The sequence below is a fragment of the Calypte anna genome, chromosome 2 (assembly GCF_003957555.1).
Source record: "Calypte anna isolate BGI_N300 chromosome 2, bCalAnn1_v1.p, whole genome shotgun sequence".
NCBI lineage: Eukaryota > Metazoa > Chordata > Aves > Apodiformes > Trochilidae > Calypte > Calypte anna.
In genome coordinates, this window is record NC_044245.1 from 56,436,963 (window position 1) to 56,456,124 (window position 19,162).

Here is a 19,162-nt window from a genome sequence, read left to right on the forward strand (position 1 = left end):
GTGAATTGCATTCAGTATTATACTTGGAGAGGTAAAATAGTATTTCTTCTTATTACAATAATATACTAATTTTATAATTGCATATCATATTACCACATATAATATTTACTTTTACTTGACTTCAATATAAATGTGTAGAGTGAACTTTCCAGGAAATATGTAGTGAAAGAGTTACTTTGGCCCTACCTGAGAATATTTAAATGGCCACTTCTGTTTAGCCCAGACATCTGTAATGTGCCAGAGCCTCTTGTCAGTGACTCTCAGAGAGCAGAGAAGGTAGAAACTCTGGAAAGGTAGTGCATGTCTTTCTGAAAGGCAGCCTCAGCAGTAGGCTTTTTAGGATTATATTTTAATCAATATTTAGATTCTAGCTATACTATATATGAAGTGTGTATTTCAGCCATGCATGTTCCAGGTACCTATCTGTTCTGCTTTGACACTCTTCACAAAATAGTTTATATGATGAAAGTGATAAATGGCACAGTGGTGTGTATCTATATGAAAGACATTTTAATTTTGGTCATAAAATCTCAATAGCCAGTATTCCAGAGCTTGTGGAAACCATACTGCTGCAACAGAGGGAAAAGGAAAAACAGTTGTTTACAACAGAAAATTTTAACAGTCTTTTTGCCTTAGGTCTCTTTCCACAGCAACTTACTGTAACTCACATCCAAGGTCATTATTTCCTAATTAGATATTTAAATAGCATGTTGATGACACTCTCTGAAAGATTGTTTTTTTCAGCTATTACTGGTTTCTTGCAATTCACATTCGAAGATTGTATTATAAAAATGTTTGTTTTTCTAGGTGCTACTTGGTTACAGTTTCACTGAGAACATGGAAAAAAAATGTATTGTTTATCAAAAAGAGATGTGTGGCTCCCGTTCTCAGCAACTGTTGTGCTTGTAGTCATTTCTGTCATCTGTGTCTGTGTAGGTCTTATTGCTGAGAATGTAGCTATGAACCTATGCTTTATTATGCAGAATAAGTGAAAAGTATTGCATTTTACTAGTTAGTTTCCTTGAGCAGCTTATGTAGAAAGGTAGTATAAGCAAGCAGAAATGGAAGTGGGTGGATTGGAGACAGAAAAGAACTTTTTTCTTCCCTCCTGATTAGTTTAATTTCTGTCTTCTCACATACATCAAAGGTTGTTTCTGCTGATTTTGTAAAGTAAACTTGGTACTTCCTTCAGTGTCAAGAAAACCCAGCCTCTAGTGTCAGTTAATTGAATTACTTTTTGAAACCAACTGCTAAGGGCAGAACAACTCACCCCTTTGGCTATATTGTTGGAGGTGGCCATGATCTTCCACATTTCACAGTAGTCCTAGGCCTGATCGACTATTTTGGACTATCTGGAGTTTAGTATAACAAATTCTCTTCTGCTGCTGGGAAGATGCAAGGTGTAGATGTCTTCAGTTTCTCTTACATTTGCACGTTGTAATTCTGCCATTTGTGCCAATCTGTATTACACAAGATTGCTTTGATGAGTAGGGAGTATGATACAGGTGTTTTATAGATTTTTACAGAGTAAATATCTCCTACAGTTCTAGCCTGAAAAGGTGATCTCGACTTCAAGATGATCTCTCACAAAAAGATTATTACATACCTTGTAGTCAGTATATAATTAGGGTATAGACTTTTCCATTTGCCTGAAAGAAGGTAGTTTTTTCTCGGATGTTTTATGATTGTTGCCTTTCAGCTTTGTATGTCTTAACGATTCCTGCCACTGTTGCTCTTTTTACAGCACTACTTATAATTTTTTTCAGTCTTCACTGCTGGAACTTAATTATTTGAAGGTCAGTTATATCCATGGGATTTTAAGTATAAAACTTGTGTAACACTTTAACTACATTATCTGAATTTCTCTGCTGTTATTCTGTCTTCATTTAATGACAAGTAATCCTGATCTGGGCTTCTTTACTTTCCCTGTAGGGACTGTAGCATGATTCCCTGCCAAGACCAGTTTTGAGAGGGAAAAAAAAAATATTAAAAGTTCAAAAGGTCTTTAAACAACTTTTTCACTAGTGTATCACCTGCAGTTGTGACATCATTTGTGGTACAACTTCAAGGCTAGTATTCATTTCTTGGATTTTATTTTTAATTGCTGTTCTTAAATGGTGTTTGAATGGATCTAGCACAAGCATGTTTTTAATGAACAGCATACGTTGTCTTACTCCAAGAAGTGTTCAGCCAATCCTTCATTAAGTTTACTGACACATGATAACTAAGAATTATTCCAGTAACTAGTTGTTGCTTTGGCATTATTCTACTTCTAAAAATGACATACAATGACAGTTCCATATTATCTACTAGTACTGCAACACATATTTTTCAGTCATTCTTTTTTTCCTGATGAGGGATTTTGAGCCTCTCCAATGGTGCAATTTGATGACATGTCTAAGTAAATTGCTGTCTAATTTGCATCATCTGCTTGGCTTTTTACATAGTCCAGTCATATGCCATTCATATGCAGTGAGATTTATTAGTGGATTCAGAAGGTATGTTTTGGTAAAGCTCTTTGCTGTAAGCCAAAATCGTTGTGACACATTGCACGCACCAGGTATTGCTAGCCTGGCATTCTTGCTGTACAACATTTTGTGTTCATTCTATTTCTTGAGCTCTCAGTTTTTGAGAAAAGCTGTTTAAGTACACATAAATTCTGTAACTGTTTTTTTTTTTTGGGGTCAGGAAAGCTTCCCCTTTTGAGTCTGCTGAGTGACTTCTGCATTGAGTTAGAAGAACATAGTTTGTTTTGATTGTTTCTATTTTTTCTCATTTGCCTCCCTTAGGTTATTTCCTCTCAGCCTCGCAAATTTTAACTTTTTCTACATACAATGCTGTCAAAATTTTAAAATTTCCATCAAACCTGTTCCGCATAGGTTTTTGATGCATTTCTTTTTGTTCCTGTACATGTCATCATCAGAACATTTGGTACTCACTTAAGATTCTGGAAGACTCATAAAAGTTGCCAGAAATCACTGTACAGTTCTCTAAACTCCAGTATACCACACCACTTGCAAGTCAGTAAGAAAAACAGCAGTAATCACATGCTCCAACTGCGTCATCTTATTAAAACTTTGGGCAGCTTCAGGCATATTTTGTGCTCCTTTCGTCACTAGGTGGCTTCCCACACTGCACAGTTCTGTTACTTTGTCAACCCAAGAGGAAGATCACCAGAATTTAACACAGTTCCCCATTCTCAAGTTAAACTACATGGGGAAAAGGCTGTGTGTGGGGGGAATAAACAAGGCTGGTGTTGTTTTGTGTAATGGTAGTTTCCTTTCAGTGCTACATTCCTGATTATTTTGGAGGTTGCTTTAACATACTGGGACCTGATTACAGGTTAGCACACAGTATTGAAAAGTGACTTCCTGCCTGCCTTTTTGGCAGATGCTTACATGAAGAAGTGGTTTTGGATCACATAAAAAGCTACATGTTCAAGTCTGCTTGAATGAGAAGAGATTATTTTGAAGTTGTTTGCAGTTTCATGTATCTGTAGTTCTGACATCAATGTGATTTCTGAGGTTAGAGATAAATTCTTCTGTGTTGAAAAGAGCATTCAGTTACGTCTCTTCTCTTAGTGCCCACGTATTTATTTGGACAGAAAATCTGGATAGAATCCTGAGAAACATTTTATTCATTTCTCAGATTACAGTAAATACTGAGAAATAACCTCATATGTCATACTTGTAATTGATATTGTGTTTCCTTTAATACCAACTTTTCACATAAAAAAACCCCCAGAATTAGAAAAAAAAGACAAATACTAGAGAAGACATTGTTTTGAAAAAATGTCTTGCTGGTTGTTAGTGGGATCAGTGTGTGGTCTTTTATATACTCATAGTTCTGGGGCTTATAATGACTTGAAGTGTTATACAGCTTAAGTGTTTAAGTGTCTGTGACTTTACTGCTCATCAACAGATAACTTTTAGTTGCTTGATAATAACCTCTCTGCTAGTGTTGGTCTGACTCCTTAAGCATCACTGAAAATGGAAAATTGTCAAAGGGTCTAATTATGCCCTTTAAGGTCAAGGTGGAATTTTTTTTTTGAGACCTAACAGGGAAATGTGTTAAGGAAAGACTAAAAAAAAAATAATCAGAACTGGAAAACATCTTGTGCTTAAATTTGACCTAGAGATAATTTTAATTGGAAAATATTTTTCCCTGAATAACGAGTGGATTCCAAAGCTTACGTTTTGTGTTTTCTACCAAAAGTACATGAAGTTATGTTTTTCTGGTATTTTCATTGACTTGTGACTATTAAGAAGATTTGAAGAATTGGGAGGAATGGGGTATTTTAAGTGATCACCAAAATGTGACATAAGAACAGTATCATTGAAGAGAAAGTATTCTAAAAGCCCCTCTCCTTACCAATAAAAGCTGAAATGGTAAATATTAAGATTGTGCTTGGCAGTTAATGTAGGTGGCAAAAATACAATGTAGCATGTTGCAAGATTATTAATGTTATTTCAAGTGTTTTGTATGTGATACTATCTTTGTACAACTTATTTGTGTGGGTAAGAGAAAACATGTAGCTGAACACTTTAATTCTGGTACTTCTGGTAGAGTTCAAATAAGCAGTAGGTTTTTAGCTTACAACATCCTTAGTTTTAAGAAATTTAAATCTGTCTTATAATTTTATTGTATATTCCTTTGTCTGTTTGTGTAGCGATTCCATTTTGAAATTTGGATTTTTGGAGTGAGCTGAAAATTGGAAACTGAAAATTGAAAAAAATTGTGTTGCTGTCATTGGGAAATCTCGCAATTTGCATATTGACTGTCGTTCTTGAAATATAATATAATTTTTATGAAAAATCAGATTCCCAATTGTAAAAACAAGTTACTCTGAATTGACTAATAGTTTTATTTGTGCTTAAAATAGTCTTTAAAAATAGAAGAGTAAAATGCAGCAGATTTCTATGCTCCTTCTCCTTTTGCTTTTAGGCATGTTACACTGTATAGGTATAATTTATGCCAAAAGTAAGTAAGTTTAAAAGAGGCACATGAAGGGTCACCTACCCCTGATTTTGTAATTTATTTAGGCAATAAAACATTTAGATTTTTGTGGACATGTTTTTCTCCAGCCACATGACTTAATAAAAACCCGATGAAATATTTGCTTTAAATTTTCTTTTTACTAGTCGTTTTAGCTTTTTTATTGCACCAAGACCAATCTTATCCAATAAATCAATGTTTTGCTAATGAGGAAAAATGAGACTGAACTCCTGAGTTTCTCATTCTTTCAGAATCAACATATTTCTCTGCAAGATGCTGCTTTAGGAACTGAGGGCACTCAGTAGATCCCCCCAAATGCTTAAATGTTTCCTCGCTCTTATGCTGCCAAGCACCATGCAGTACCACTTCACTTGTCTAGACTGTGCTTTTACCAAGAAAAGTTGGACCAGATGATTCTTGAGCACCCTTCCAAACTAGTATTTTATGCTTCTTTGATAAATAGGGATAGACAGAAAAAGAAAAGAAGTCATGACAAACAGAAGATAATTCCTTTCTCTAGCAACTAGATATGAATAATGTGATGGCATGGACAACCATATCTGTTTTGAGGCTTTATCTAGGGTATGATGTTTTGGTTTTTTTCGAATAGTATAAAACAAATACAGAAGTGAAGATTTGAAAAGTGCCTGGAGACACTTTCACACTGACTGATTTATAGTTGTATGTGAGATTAAGTGAGATAGATGAATTCACTGACTAGATGCAATTGTTCACATGTTCCCTGCCCCTTGAGAGTTCACCGTTTGGGTCCAGACTCAGTTGAGAAGATGAAAAAAGAAGTAGCAAAACAAACACCATATTTACGCTATATCAAAAATAGTTGTATTGTATAATATTTTCAGCATCCTAGTACCCTTTATGTTCTGTTGATGAGTGTGGAGTGGAGGCTTGTACAAACATTCTGTTTCCCTTCTGCTCTGATGTGTAGTAATAGTGCAAGATTTACTGAAGCCTTCAGTCAGGTGAGCACTGAGTTATGTGTTATTAAAATAAAGATCAATTATTTCTCCGTATCTGTATGAAGTGTGTCGATAGTCCGTAAAACTCCCAAAAGTAAAATGCTGTGAGTATCTCAAGTATTGTTCCTGAAGGGTTTCATTAAGTCTGATGGTGCTCCTGACTCATTGTTACATAAAACATTATTTCCAATTATTAAAGGTCTGTATGGCCTGAGCTAATTGCAGTTAACAGTGTAGTATTAGCTCATATATGTCACCATGTCAGGGAGACAGATCCTTGGACCCCTATTTAATCTGTACTTCCTTTGGCTTTATTTCCATCTTCTGGGACTCATCTTGTCCTCTACAGCAAGAATAGGAATCCAAATGAAATACCACTGGCAATGTGTGCTTACCTGGTGAGAAGTGGAACTGTGTATGTGATTCCTGTTCATTTCCTTTCTTGCATATACAGCTGCAAATCTGAAAGCTGGTGCTTTCCTGTTTGCACATCATTCCCAAGAGTACAAGAAATCAATCTGTCCTGTTGGTGGGATTGTGTCACTGTTACTTAAAACAGGGTTTGTCCTTATATTTGGAGCACATATATATATTTATAGTCCTTGCAATATTTGGTTTTGATTTCAGGAAAAGAAGAGTGGTTAGTCTTGGGAGGGTGATGATAAGAAGTGAAACTTTTTTTCATTTTAACCTCTTTTGGTCATGACTAGTTACCGTGATTTATTATGTTTTTCAGAATTACTGTTGGTTACCACTTTTTAAAGGGATTTTTCGGTCCTTACATCAGGAATGGTTGGGCACTTGCAGTCTTTACATCAAATACACTGAATGAAGTGGGGGAAAATGCCTAAAAGCACACTTTGGGCTACTAGGAATATGGTTAACAGCTTTGCTGCTGAAACCTAGTATCACCCACTGACATGACCTTATGTGTCTAGGTAAAGCACAAAACTTATTGTGAGATTAACCTAAAATATGAAACACAACTGCAGATATCGTTACCTCTGTTTAAAATGGGCAAAACCCATTTTTAAGGCTTATTTTCACAAATAAGGTACATGGGAAACATGAGCCACCAATGTGTCCTTGCAGGAAAAGTGGCCAACAGGTTCCTTGGCTTCACTCAGCAGTGCATCTCCAGAAGGTGGAAGGAGATGATCCTTCCCCTCTGCTCATCCCTGGTAAGACCCCTGCAGTGCTGGGTCCAGGTGTGAGCTCTCCAGTACAGGAAAGGTGTGGAGACACTGGAAGAGGTCCAGTGAAGGGCTATGGATGTGAATAATGACTTTGAGCATCTGACATACAAGAGCGACTTAGAGCTAGGCTGCTCTAGGATGCTCTTCAGGCAGGGAGGAACTTCTCAGTGCGTATAAATACCTGGTGTGGGGGAGAAGTGAAGAGGGCAGAACCAGGCTTGTCTCAGTGGTGCCCCCAGACAGGACAAGATATAATGGGCACAAATGGAGATACAAGAAATTTTATTTCAATGTAAGAAAAAAAAAAAGTGCAGTAGAGGTGATTGAGCACTGGAACAGGTTGCCCAGAGAGAGTGTGGATACTCCATTCATGGTGCTACTCAAAATCTGTCTGAGCAGAGCAGCGAGGAGCCTGCCCTAAGTTACCCCTGCTTTGGGCAGTGAGGTCTTGGATTAGCTGATCTCCAGAGGTCCTGTCCCACCTCAGCCACTCTGTGATTCTGTGATATTTAATCAAATATAAACAGCAACAGAAAAGCCCACAGGACTTAGATACAAACACTATGGATGTTAGTGCAGCTTCTCAGCACTGGTGGAGATCTACAGTCCAGAGGTAAGTGTTGTAGTTTGACACTTAAAAGTAATACCCTAAACTAGGACTTCCTCATCCCATGCAGAATGCATCTCTTTCCTGACTTAAGAGCATTTCCTGTCCAATCCTGTAGGCCTATTCAGCCTCAGGAAAGAGGAAATGTATTTCCGAATTTCAGATTACCTGCTAGGCAGAATCAAATATTCCCACTAGAAATATACACCCTAAGTGTGTTGAATTTCATTTGTTCAGCTTGATTTACAAGGAGACTTAATTCTTTTTTTTTTTTTTTTTTCCTGTTAAATGACTCTTTCTGAATTTGTCCAGCAAAACATATGATTTTTTATTTTTCGTAAAGTGACCATGTAGAGTTTCCTTTTTAGAGTTCATCTTCAAGAAATTGGATGAGAAATAGTTTTCTGTCATGGGTTTTTTTTTTTTTCAGAAATTTTGTTGTTATGTGCGTGGACTTCATGAAAAAGAGCAATTTAAGCAAAGGTCAAGTACAAAAGTGTCACTCATCACATGCTTATCTAGCTTATTTTTAAACTAATACACAAGTGTCTAAGTATCACATGGTCTTTCTTGCATTGCAGACTGGTGCCAGACTTGGTGTCTTTTCTGTTTTTAAGAGATAAATGTCTAGTGGTTTTTGTTTTCAGTGAGTATATTTGTGAGTCATGTATATCACTTAATGTTGCTTTACTTCTGAAATTTAATCATTTTGCAGAAGGTAGATGGAGTTTTCACATTCTAACTTGGTGTTGGGCTGAAAACTGCATCTGGGGAATGCTTACTAAGGATTTGTGTAGTCATTCACATTCTTGTGTTCCAACAGTTTGTTTTAGGTTGTTTGTTAAAGAGCTTAAAGAAAAACTCCCTTTACTATTGACTATTGGTGTGGAGAGTTTTTTCCAGAAAGCTACGTTTTTTGATGGATTTTTTTTTTCCAATGTATTTTAAATTATTTTTCCAAAACTGCATATAAGTTACTTCTCTAAATAGGAAGTGTAGGTAAAATGATATACTGATTTAATACAACTAGTCAAGTACATATTGAAACTTTTGTCTTTTGTTTTAAGTTTAATTCTTTTGTAAAGTAAAATATAGTAATTTATGAGATTCTGTTTTTAATTTACCGCTTAAATGAGGTATAGTCTAAATGAAAGTTTTAAGTACTAGAGGGAAAGTGTTGTTACAGGTTAAACTATTACATAAGTATCAACATGTTTAGAAAGGTTCAGCTGCATCGTTCCACACTGTTTAATTAATTAACATACAGCTCTGTAATTCACAAAGTAGTGACATCTGTTCACCGAGCACAGCATAGACATTTAAATAACCTTGGAATTTCTACTACAGGGTTAGTAGTGATGTCTCCACTATGCTTATCCCTTTTGCATGAATAGAAGCCGTGGACCAATGTTACACTTACTGGCTTGTACCTGCAGTTTGTAGAGAAACTGTCGGTTTGCAAGGGAGTCTTGGTCTATCTATAGCTGATCTAGGAAGTGGTTTTTGGACATGTTCAAATCCTAGTCTACCAGTTCTTTTGTGGAAACAGGCCATGTACTCAAAATTTAGAAATACGTTTATGTGAAAGCACTAAAGTAACACAGAACTCGTACTGTTTGCTGTTTAGTTCCTATCCTTGTTTGAATAGGTTTTCCTCTCATATACATGTTTCAGTCATGTACTACATCCCTATCATCCATACTGGAAGTCAAGCTAATATCTAGTGTATGCATTCTTTGGGATTCACACAGCGCTGAACTTACTGCACAGACCATAATGAGAATTTGAATCAAGCTTACACTAGGCTCCCTTCTTATATTCCACTTTATTTGAGCAGTTAGGTACTTTACAGCTGTTGCTTCTTTGAGTGGAGGTACAATGAGGAGGCATAGTTATTTGTGTTAAAATCAACTAAAAAGAACAAAGTTTGTGAGATACTGCAAAGTATATTGAAAAATGGAAGTAGGTGTGAAGTGCAGGTACTTGCTGTGAGGTGTTTGGTTTTTATTTTTTAGATGGTGTGTTTCTGTGATGGCAAAAGGAACAATCTGAAGGATTGGTTGTGTTTTACTATGATATTTTCATTCTTCTTTCACAGTATGTCCTTTTCTGAACATGATAGTTGTGGATTAGAGTTGATTTTCTTGTTTGCAGTTCTCTAAATACAGTTAATTTAAACACAACCTGTATCTAAACTGTCCAGAATATCAGTTGCCCCCTACTGTAGGGGGTATAATGGCAGGATGAGGTAAGCATATGAATATACAATTAATGCAAGTAAAATAAGCACATTTTAAGTAGAATTTTTTCTTAGGACTTGTAATTGAAAACTTTTGTTTGAACATAAATTGTCCAAAAAAGTTCCAAAAAAGGTTTCTGGTTGGAAAAATACCTTCAATCTGCCAAATGAATTTCAAATTCTACAAAAATATGGATGTACTTGCTGTGAAATGGTGCAGTGCTCTTTGGTATGATAGAAGAACATGATGAAAGTGGAAATGTACTTTGTGCAGAACTGATTATCTCACTTGTCATCTCTAAAATCAGAGCTTTTTAGTTGTTTTGGGGTTTTTTTTCCTGTGAACTCTTGGCTGGCTGTAGCTCCAGTAGCGTGCTTGGGAATGTTTGTTCATGACTGGCTACTGGTTAGGTGCTCCAAAAAATCTGCCATGCTTGATTCTCTGCAAAAGTTCTAAAGTTCTGTGGTGTACTTATGGACAGCATGTGAGTGTCACATTAGTATTACACTACAAATGTATTTGGTAACAAATGGGATGAAAATGGTTAAACGTGTATGATATCCTTCTTTTAATGTTCTTCTCTGGTTCTTCATGTACAGGCCAGACTTGGGCCTTCTCTGCATTGATTTATCATCTAGCTTTCTTATGTAAGTTGAATTGGAAGTATGCTGTGCTTCTTGTGTGTGTGGGTTTCTTACAGATAGGTGTGCACATGCTCATCTGTGCAGGCACATGTAATCCTAGAACAGAGCAAGTCTTTGGTCTCTAGAAAGGAACAATGTTCTTGTTGTGTTCCAGCATCTCAGAAATGATATCAGCTGTGGTGCAGCTTCTTCCAGTACTTGACCACTGTCACAGTAAAATACTTTCTTCAGCCTAATCTCAGTTCCCTGTATTACAATTAGAGTCCAGTGCTTCTAACCTTGTAACCTCCAAGAACATCCTGGCTGTTCTTTACTGTTTGTAGAAAGCAGTATGGTCTCATTCTACCTGTGAGAAGCCTAGTTCTCTCTACCCAAATCATCTTGGTGTCCTTTCTGTCTACTTATTTGTTACTTTATGTCAGTGTCTGCCTTGTTCCAGCAAGCTCAAAACTGGATAAAGCACTAGGGATGCAGTCTAACTAGTGCCAAACAGAAGTCTCTAATAATTTCACTCTGTTGGTTTCACTCTTGAGAGCAGCAGTTGCACAGTATGGTGCATTTGAGCTTCTTAACTACAAAGGGCATACTGCTGGCTCACATAAAGTTCATTGCTCACCTGGACCACAAAGTCCTTATCCACAAAGCTGCTTTCTGTCGATTCTCACCCCATCTGCACTTCTGGCTGAGGTTGCTCCATCCTAGATGTGGCACTTGATGTTGTTGAACTTTGAGGTTCATGTTAGCCTGTTTCTCGAGGCTGTTGATCTCCCTCTGAGCATCCCTGTCCTCTAGGATGTAAGCTACTACTCCCACCTCCAGCTTGGGATTTGCTGTAGAGGCATTACATTCCTTCACCTTTGTCATTAATAAGTCAAGAAATAATAGTGGCCTAATATATAATATTCGGCCATAAATAGACTATATATATATATATAGACTATAAATAATATTAGTCCCTGTAGAACACCACTGCTAACTACAGCAGTCTTTCCAGTTTTGAACCCACCTTGTTGTCCACTTAGTCAGCTGCATCACAGCAATTTGGCTTTAGGGATTCAATGGGAGACTGTTGCAGAAGCCTGCCTAAAACCAAACTGACATCCTCAGTTGTCTCCTTTCCCTCAGTCACTCCTTTGTAGAATGCAAGGTCAGGGCATGTCTTTTTCTTCAGACAGCTCAGCCTTACAAGGAAAATGTCATTTTATCCCATGTTTATAAAACCAAACAAACATCATATAGTATAATGTCATCAACCTTATCTGTGGAAGTGCTTCTGCAGGGAAGATGTTGGGTAGTGCTTGCTGAACTGGATGGTAATAGTCCTTGCTATGTTGGCTCTTCGGGTCACTTAAACAGCCCATATGTATCCAGTGCAAAAGCCCCCTCATCCAAAAGTTTGGATCCTTTCAAGAACTTTGCTAATGTTGAAAAAATGTTTCAAGTCATCCATTGCAATGTATTCTTATAGATACAGATGTAGAAATATGAAGAACACTTCTATTTAAGTGTTAAAATCTGTAAACAATGGAATTGCTGAGCTACTTTGTGTTTGGTCTGTCTATACCTTTTCATTGTGAAGTCTTGCTTTTGATGAGTAGAGCTGCCTCTTTTGTTTTTTCCAGCCTGCAATGTCTAGAAGGCTGTTTAGATCCTGAATCCCCAAGGGGTTCTGTGGCCTGTTTTTAATGCTCCAATTTGTGCTTTAAGTGCTTTAGTCATGGTATTTTTGATTTACATTTAAGTGACTGACCATATCTAGCTGAGCGGGAATGGAGGTAACAAAAAACAAAACAAAACAAAACAATAAAACAAACAAACAAACAAAAAAACCAAAACCAAAACAAGCAAACAGAAAAAGTGTAACCAGATAAAAAGTAGTTGTCTGTCTTTATGCTTTAAAAAAGGAAAGCCTAGCAAGTTGTGGTGTCTGTCAGACCTGGCATCAGTTGAACTGGAAAAGTTTCAGACTAACCACAGACTTGAGTGGTTAAAGAGGAAACACTGGCCAACTAGCTTGGAAGAAAGTCAGGCCATTCCAGTCACTGGGATATGAGGACACCATGGGAGAGTTATAAGCATAATGGTCCCTCAATGCAAGACAGCAGGAAAAAGTTAAGGAAATGGCAGGGGAAAAAACAGAAGGAAAAAGCTGAGCAATCAGTAGAAGACTAGAATTTTAGAGAAGTTAAGCAGATGGAGGAGTATCATTAGTTCAGTAATGAAATGCTGCCATGTCCTTTTTTTCTACATTGTCATTATGCTTTTAAATTGTGTAAAATATATTTAAGTAATAACATTATAAATTATGGGTAATAGCTTATAAATGTTAGTTTCCCTAATCATTCTAATTAGTTTCCCTAATTATTCAAAAGTAAGCACCTTAACTTGCATTTTCTTTAAGAGTTCCATAAGCAGTACATGGGCAGTAAGGAAGACACCTCCATGAAGGTAATCTGAGTGACTCAGCTCTGTGACTGTGTAAAGGGGATTAATTTGCTTTTGAAAAACTCCTTGGAGACTCCTAAGGTTGAACATAAGGCCTCTGGCTCAAATTTCTGTTTTAAAAAGAAATACTCATTATAAGAATAACTGTGTAAATCAGTCCATTAAATTTCCTGGAGAATCTCTGTTTAGGATTAGGCAATTATGTTGAAACGTGTGGTCTTTCCTTTTAAATTGACAAAGTATACATTACAAAGAGTATAAACCTGAAGCATGTGTGTGTCTAGTATTGCACATGCATATTTTTGCAGTAGGACTAACCAGTTTATCATGAGACAGATGACATTTAAGAGCAACAACATAGTGTTAATTGCAGATAATGCTTAGATTCTTGTCCACATTGGAGCTTTTAGCATTTCTGTTCATACCACAACCAGTGGGACACTTGGAGGCAGAAAGCTTTATGTGGACACAGTCAGTGAGAAGTGATTCTTTCTCAGTTATAAATGGTGAGGGTTTTTTTTATCATGCACTTATTTCCATTATTTTACTCAGACAATTCAGATCCACTTTCCCACCGACATTTTACAAATACTTCTTTGGAAATCTGTCTGATGGCAATCTCAGATAAATTCTAAATTAAGCCTGGTAGTCTCAGTGCTGCTGAAATGTAACTTCTTTCTTTTTCCCCCCAGGATGTTTTGACCAGTACAAAAACAATACCTTTTATCCCAACAGTCTGTGTGGTACCTGCTGTATGTTACAGAATTAACTGCAGCCTAATGTTTCCTCTGAGATTTCACCACTTGAAAAGGGTCTGTCCCAGAAGCCATTCAGGAAATAAAAACAATAGCTCTTATCACAGGCAGTGGTCTACTTTTCAACCATGTTTTCTGTGTGGGTGATTCAGGAGCTTCTTATATTGTGAAGATGCATGGTAAATGAAGTGGATTGCTTATAGAAAGACTCTTGATTGCCTTTACGCTTCTCCTTCCACTCATGGGGGTCTGCTACAGTTGCTGAAACAGAACTTGCAGTGTGCTCATTGTCTCCCCCTTGCTTCATAAAAATTACTGAATAAAACTCTGAAAACTGATTTTTTTTTTAAGTGTTTAAAATTATTCATTACTAACCCAATTAGGTTTTGCAGCACATTTGGTATAAGCTATACTGTCATTTGCCCCCAGTAGAATTTATTAATAAAATTACACTATTCGGTGCTTTAAATACTAAGGTACTAAGGTGTTTGTCAAATCACAGCTCTCTAGATCTTTGTAAATTAAAGCAAGCTTCCGAGAATCCTGTCTTCAGAGGTCATTTTCCAATCACCTGTTCACTATGAGGGTAGTGAGAATAACAGTTGCTTATGTATGCTGAAGTAGTGATGTTGGGGTATTCTGCCACTGCGTCTCTGGGATTATCTGTGAGCCAGTTTCTAAAAAAGTATTGTTTCAAGCTAATGTTTTTTGGTCATAACTCCTTATTTCTACCATCTTCATTAGTGCTATTTGACTGAGAGCAGAAGTCATCATCTTCCAAATACTGTTGGTCTTTATGGAGTGTTGAAAGAATTGATTACTTGTAGTTACAATGCCATGGCCTTTCCTGCTCTGGGGAACCACAGAACCTAATTTATCTACCTGTGCAATTTCAGCTGAGTCATTTTCTTCACATTAATGACTGCCGTGGTCTGCCCCCAAAGTTGTGGTCTGTGTAGCCAAGCAGCTATTTGGAAATGCTTCTAAAATAATTTATGTCCCTGTGAATCATAGCTTTAGTTTGAATTGCGGAGAAAAGTCACTGCCGTTTCCAGTAATCATCCTGCATTGCACCGTTTGGGGTCAGCATAGGGAACAGACCTGTGCAGCTTAGTAATAGAGTGTTGTGCTTTGTAATACCCATTTAGAATTCCTGAATGAATTAATGCAAACAGTTGCAGAACTGTGTAGGTAGAATAAGTAATCCATTTTTTTTTAGAAAACACTAAAAAGGGACACTGATGCACTTGATTTTTATGATGTCGATTCATTGGTCTTAAAGTGAGCGAGGTGAATGTGTGATGGTATAACTACATGGCTGTGACCTTTAAATACCCTGCACTTGACTGTAGGAATTCAGTTTCAAAAAATGCAAATATTTAAAGTACAAAATTAAATCTTACTACAGCTTATCAAACTAACTGAGCTGCCTTCTCTCCAAATTCTTTTTGATTAGTAACTAGTGAGACATTACCAAACAAAAAACTCACTTCAAAGGTCTTCAGAAGAACAACATTATAATGCACTTACTCCCATTTTTCTGAGCATGGAATGAGTTACAGTATTAAAAAATAGCATCCTGTAGTTGCATCTTGCTTTGAGAAAAATGTGAGCAGTGCTATACACTGTACGGTGTTTCTTGAAGGATTATTCTCTTTGCCGCTGAAACTTTTTGGAGAGGTTTTGTAAGTTGTTGCTAAAGCAGTATTTAAATAGTAGGCTCTGAAGGTAATTTCAGTGAAGTCCTGTTTTCATCATTCAGAAAATGTTGCAATATTGTGTGCATCTGTGTAACATAAACCCTGTTGCTGGTATCCAAGCTCAGTCTAAAGAAGCTGGGATACTATAAATGGTGTTTCAGTAATAATGTGGTTTGCTGCTAAGACTAATTAGCCTTTATGAGAAATAGCTTGCCACTGTTTCAAAAGTAGTTTAAATCCTAACCCTTTATAAAGTGAAAACAATCTCCCATGATCCAGATTTTTACAGGAAATTGTCTTCCCTCTATTAGTGGGCTGAAAAGATTTCTTGTAAAATGCGCAAACTTAAAGCAAAGAAGTTTCCTGAAAACAAGTCAGGCAGATTAGGCATGTTTGTTGGTGGGGTTTGGTTGGTTTTTTTGTTTGTTTGATTTTGGTTTTGGTTTCTGTACACTCCTATTTTTCCTGATTCATTGCAGTTAAGTTTAACAGAATTCAGAAATTTGGAAGTACAAAGAAGCATTTATAGAGGTAAAATACTAAGAAAGATTCATAGCATGCAACTCTATAAATACAGTATGGTATTTAACTACAAATATAGTATAAATACTGTTGTTAGGATATAAAGTATCCTAGCACATAAACCTATGGGCATGAATATTAGTAGAATTCTACTATCTCTTTTTTAGTAAGTTGTGAGGAGTATCCATCTCTTTTTAATCTGCTGGAATTATGTACTTCTGGTATTTCTTTTGCTCAGTCACTCCTGTGATGGGAGCTTTCTCTTTATTCACTCTGTGCAGCATTTTTATAAAAATTACAATTGATACAAACTCTGCAAGTGTCTTACAAAAGCTTAAATCTCTTCTGTAAAAATTATTTTGAAACAAGAAGCAAATCATGTTCCCTTTTCAAGGAAAACCACAGCTTACTAATACAAAATATTGGGCTGGAATTTTTGAGGCCTTCTAAGGAAGTCTGATAGTAGGTACAGGAAGATGGTGTGGGTGACTCTAATGAGCAATCTTTTTATATTTGTACTTATGTGATCCAGTGATGTTAGGGGCACTGCACTACTAGCAGAATTTTGTATTTTTATATTTAATAGGCCAAACTTCTTAAAATCTTGAATTTGCATAACTAGTCAGATCTCATAAGAGCATATGCTGGTTTTTAGAGTGAATTGTGACTGATGTTACTGTACTTTATATCTGCAAGCTTCTAATTTGGGAGGAGACCACTTTGGGATTGAGTTGAGGGTTTTTTGAGTTTTGTTACCAGCTCATGAGGTTGATACCAAACAAGAATTTACTGGATTATTCAGGAAATTAAAGGGGCCACTTCTCCACACCACTTCTCCAAAATTAGCCACCTGCAGAGCAGCAGGGATCTTCTGCCATGTGACACTCCTGCAGCTATTCAGCGCTCCCATGTTGCTCACAGATGTCTGGGTTTGGTCAATCCCATTAAATGTGAGTGACTGGCACACTAATGGCACATCATAGTTTGTAATTGAACTGCTTTCTTATCCCTGAGTGAAAGACGTTTTATACTTTTCATATCTAAGGGTGGACTCCTGTCTTTGCTAAACTTGGTGGCACGAGTCCCAGTAAGAGAAACCAGGGTTTTGCTTTTCATGTCTGTACTCTCATTCTCATCTGCTGCTGAAATCCACTGATTAGTCCCACTGAAGGAAAGTCTTTATTCGTCTGCTGTGTCGTAAGTATTCTTACTCATAATTTGTTCCGTCTGCACGGGATAGCCTTTCATGTTAAGTGTGTGTTTTATAAGGAATATTAGTGTTTTGAGAATGAAAGGTCTGCTTAATCTAACATACAGCATGAGCACATGCTGGCTCAACAATGTGAAGACCACTGTTTCCTATATCTACAGCAGAATTTCAGGCACTTGACCAAAATGTTGATGACTTTCAGTTTGGTTACATGTTCAAAAAAATTTTAATTAGCCATATGGTAGAAATTTATCTATGAATAATATTTTACCTTTCTGTGAAATAGTTCTGTGTATTGGACACATAGCTGATTAAAGGTTAATAATTCAAAGCAAAAGGTTAATAATTCAAAGGAACTTAATTGGTTTAATATGCTGGAAAAGAACAGGTCTTGGTGTTTTTTGTTCTAGAATCACTACAGGATTTATCTAAAACATGTTGGTAATTGCAAATTCCATGACCATTAATAATTGCTTCTATAACTCTAACTTCTTTGTGCGAAGATTTACCCTGTATTCGTATAAACTAAGATTTACAAACCACATTTAAATGCTTGAGGAAGGCTTCTAGTTTAACATAAAATATTCTTTTGCAACTAATAACGTGTTGGCTTTTTAGTTCTGTGTGTTTGAGCTTTACCTGTGATAAAGACTGATTTTTAAGGAGAGCTTTATCTAGCAGGCTGGTTTTAGACAATCCACTTGCTAGTGAATGTCCCTTAATAAGAGGTGATTCTCAGAGTTCCCAACAACCTAGCAGACTATTTCCACTTGACTGTGGTCTGAGTATGTGGCAGCATGAATGTATGAATAATTTATTTTGTTGGAAACTTGGAGTAGAAGCTGGCTTACTAGGGAAAAAAATGCTACAGATACTTTTTACTTATGTTTGTTTGTTTGTTTGTTTGTTTTTAATTATATTTTGAAGAGTTAGATAACTCTCAAGTCATCTGAAAGTTTAGAAGTTCAGCATTTTTGCATGTATTTGAAATCTGCATCCTTTTGGTGGTAAGTTGTAGTGCAAAGGACTGTTTTTACCAAGTTAGAATTAACAAATATGGTACAAATAAGATCTAAAAGTTTTGTCTTATGTTTGTCTTATTGTTTTCTAAAATCAATACTTTTCTATGTTAAATCAAAGTCTATCTTATAGTGGGTTTTTAAACAAAAAAATACACAAACCCTAACTAAATTATTTAGGTATTTCACAATACTTTATAGTAGGAATAGGTAAATCAGTGCAGCAAAACTTGAAAAAAACAGATCTGCTTCCACATTCCAACTTTCAGCTCCTACTTCAAACTAAATCAGCAAACCCCTAAAGTTGTATTTAAAGACTCTAGTAATAAAGCTCTTAGAAACAATCCCATGTAATACTATGAATGCTTGGAGAATAACTTCCACTTCTTTCTTCTTGCTGCACATTTTTATTTTCTCTTTGTGACCAAGTTTATTGCAGTAACAGAAAAAAACCCTGCCGTTACCGTAGCTTATTTTCATATAGCCTAGAGTGTAATTTAAAGAATGTTTGCCTGGAAAGCAACTCTGAAAATGGAGGAGAAAGTATTTTAATAGAAACTAGGCCTTGTTGGTTAGGGACATTGATTGAAGATAGGAAATTTACCCTTAACTTATGAAGATTAATAATTTCAGTTTTCTGTTTCTTAATTTTTAATATTTAGTGTTCTTGCTGTAGAGCTTTTCAAGTGCTCCAACTCAAATACAGAGCAAAATGCCTAGTAACAAATATAGATGATGTATGCATAAATTATAATGCTAACAGAGAAAGAGATAACTGTACTTTATAAATATATTATACATGGTACTTTCATGTTAAGGAAACATTAAAAAATCTATTAAATAACATAA

At 36.3% G+C, this 19,162-nt stretch overlaps 1 protein-coding gene across 3 annotated transcripts in view; it reads left to right on the top strand.

Moving 5' to 3' along the window:
* CDKAL1 (CDK5 regulatory subunit associated protein 1 like 1) overlaps nt 1–19,162 on the top strand; it is a 377,489-nt gene that overhangs the window by 142,616 nt on the left and 215,711 nt on the right. The window lies entirely within an intron of this gene.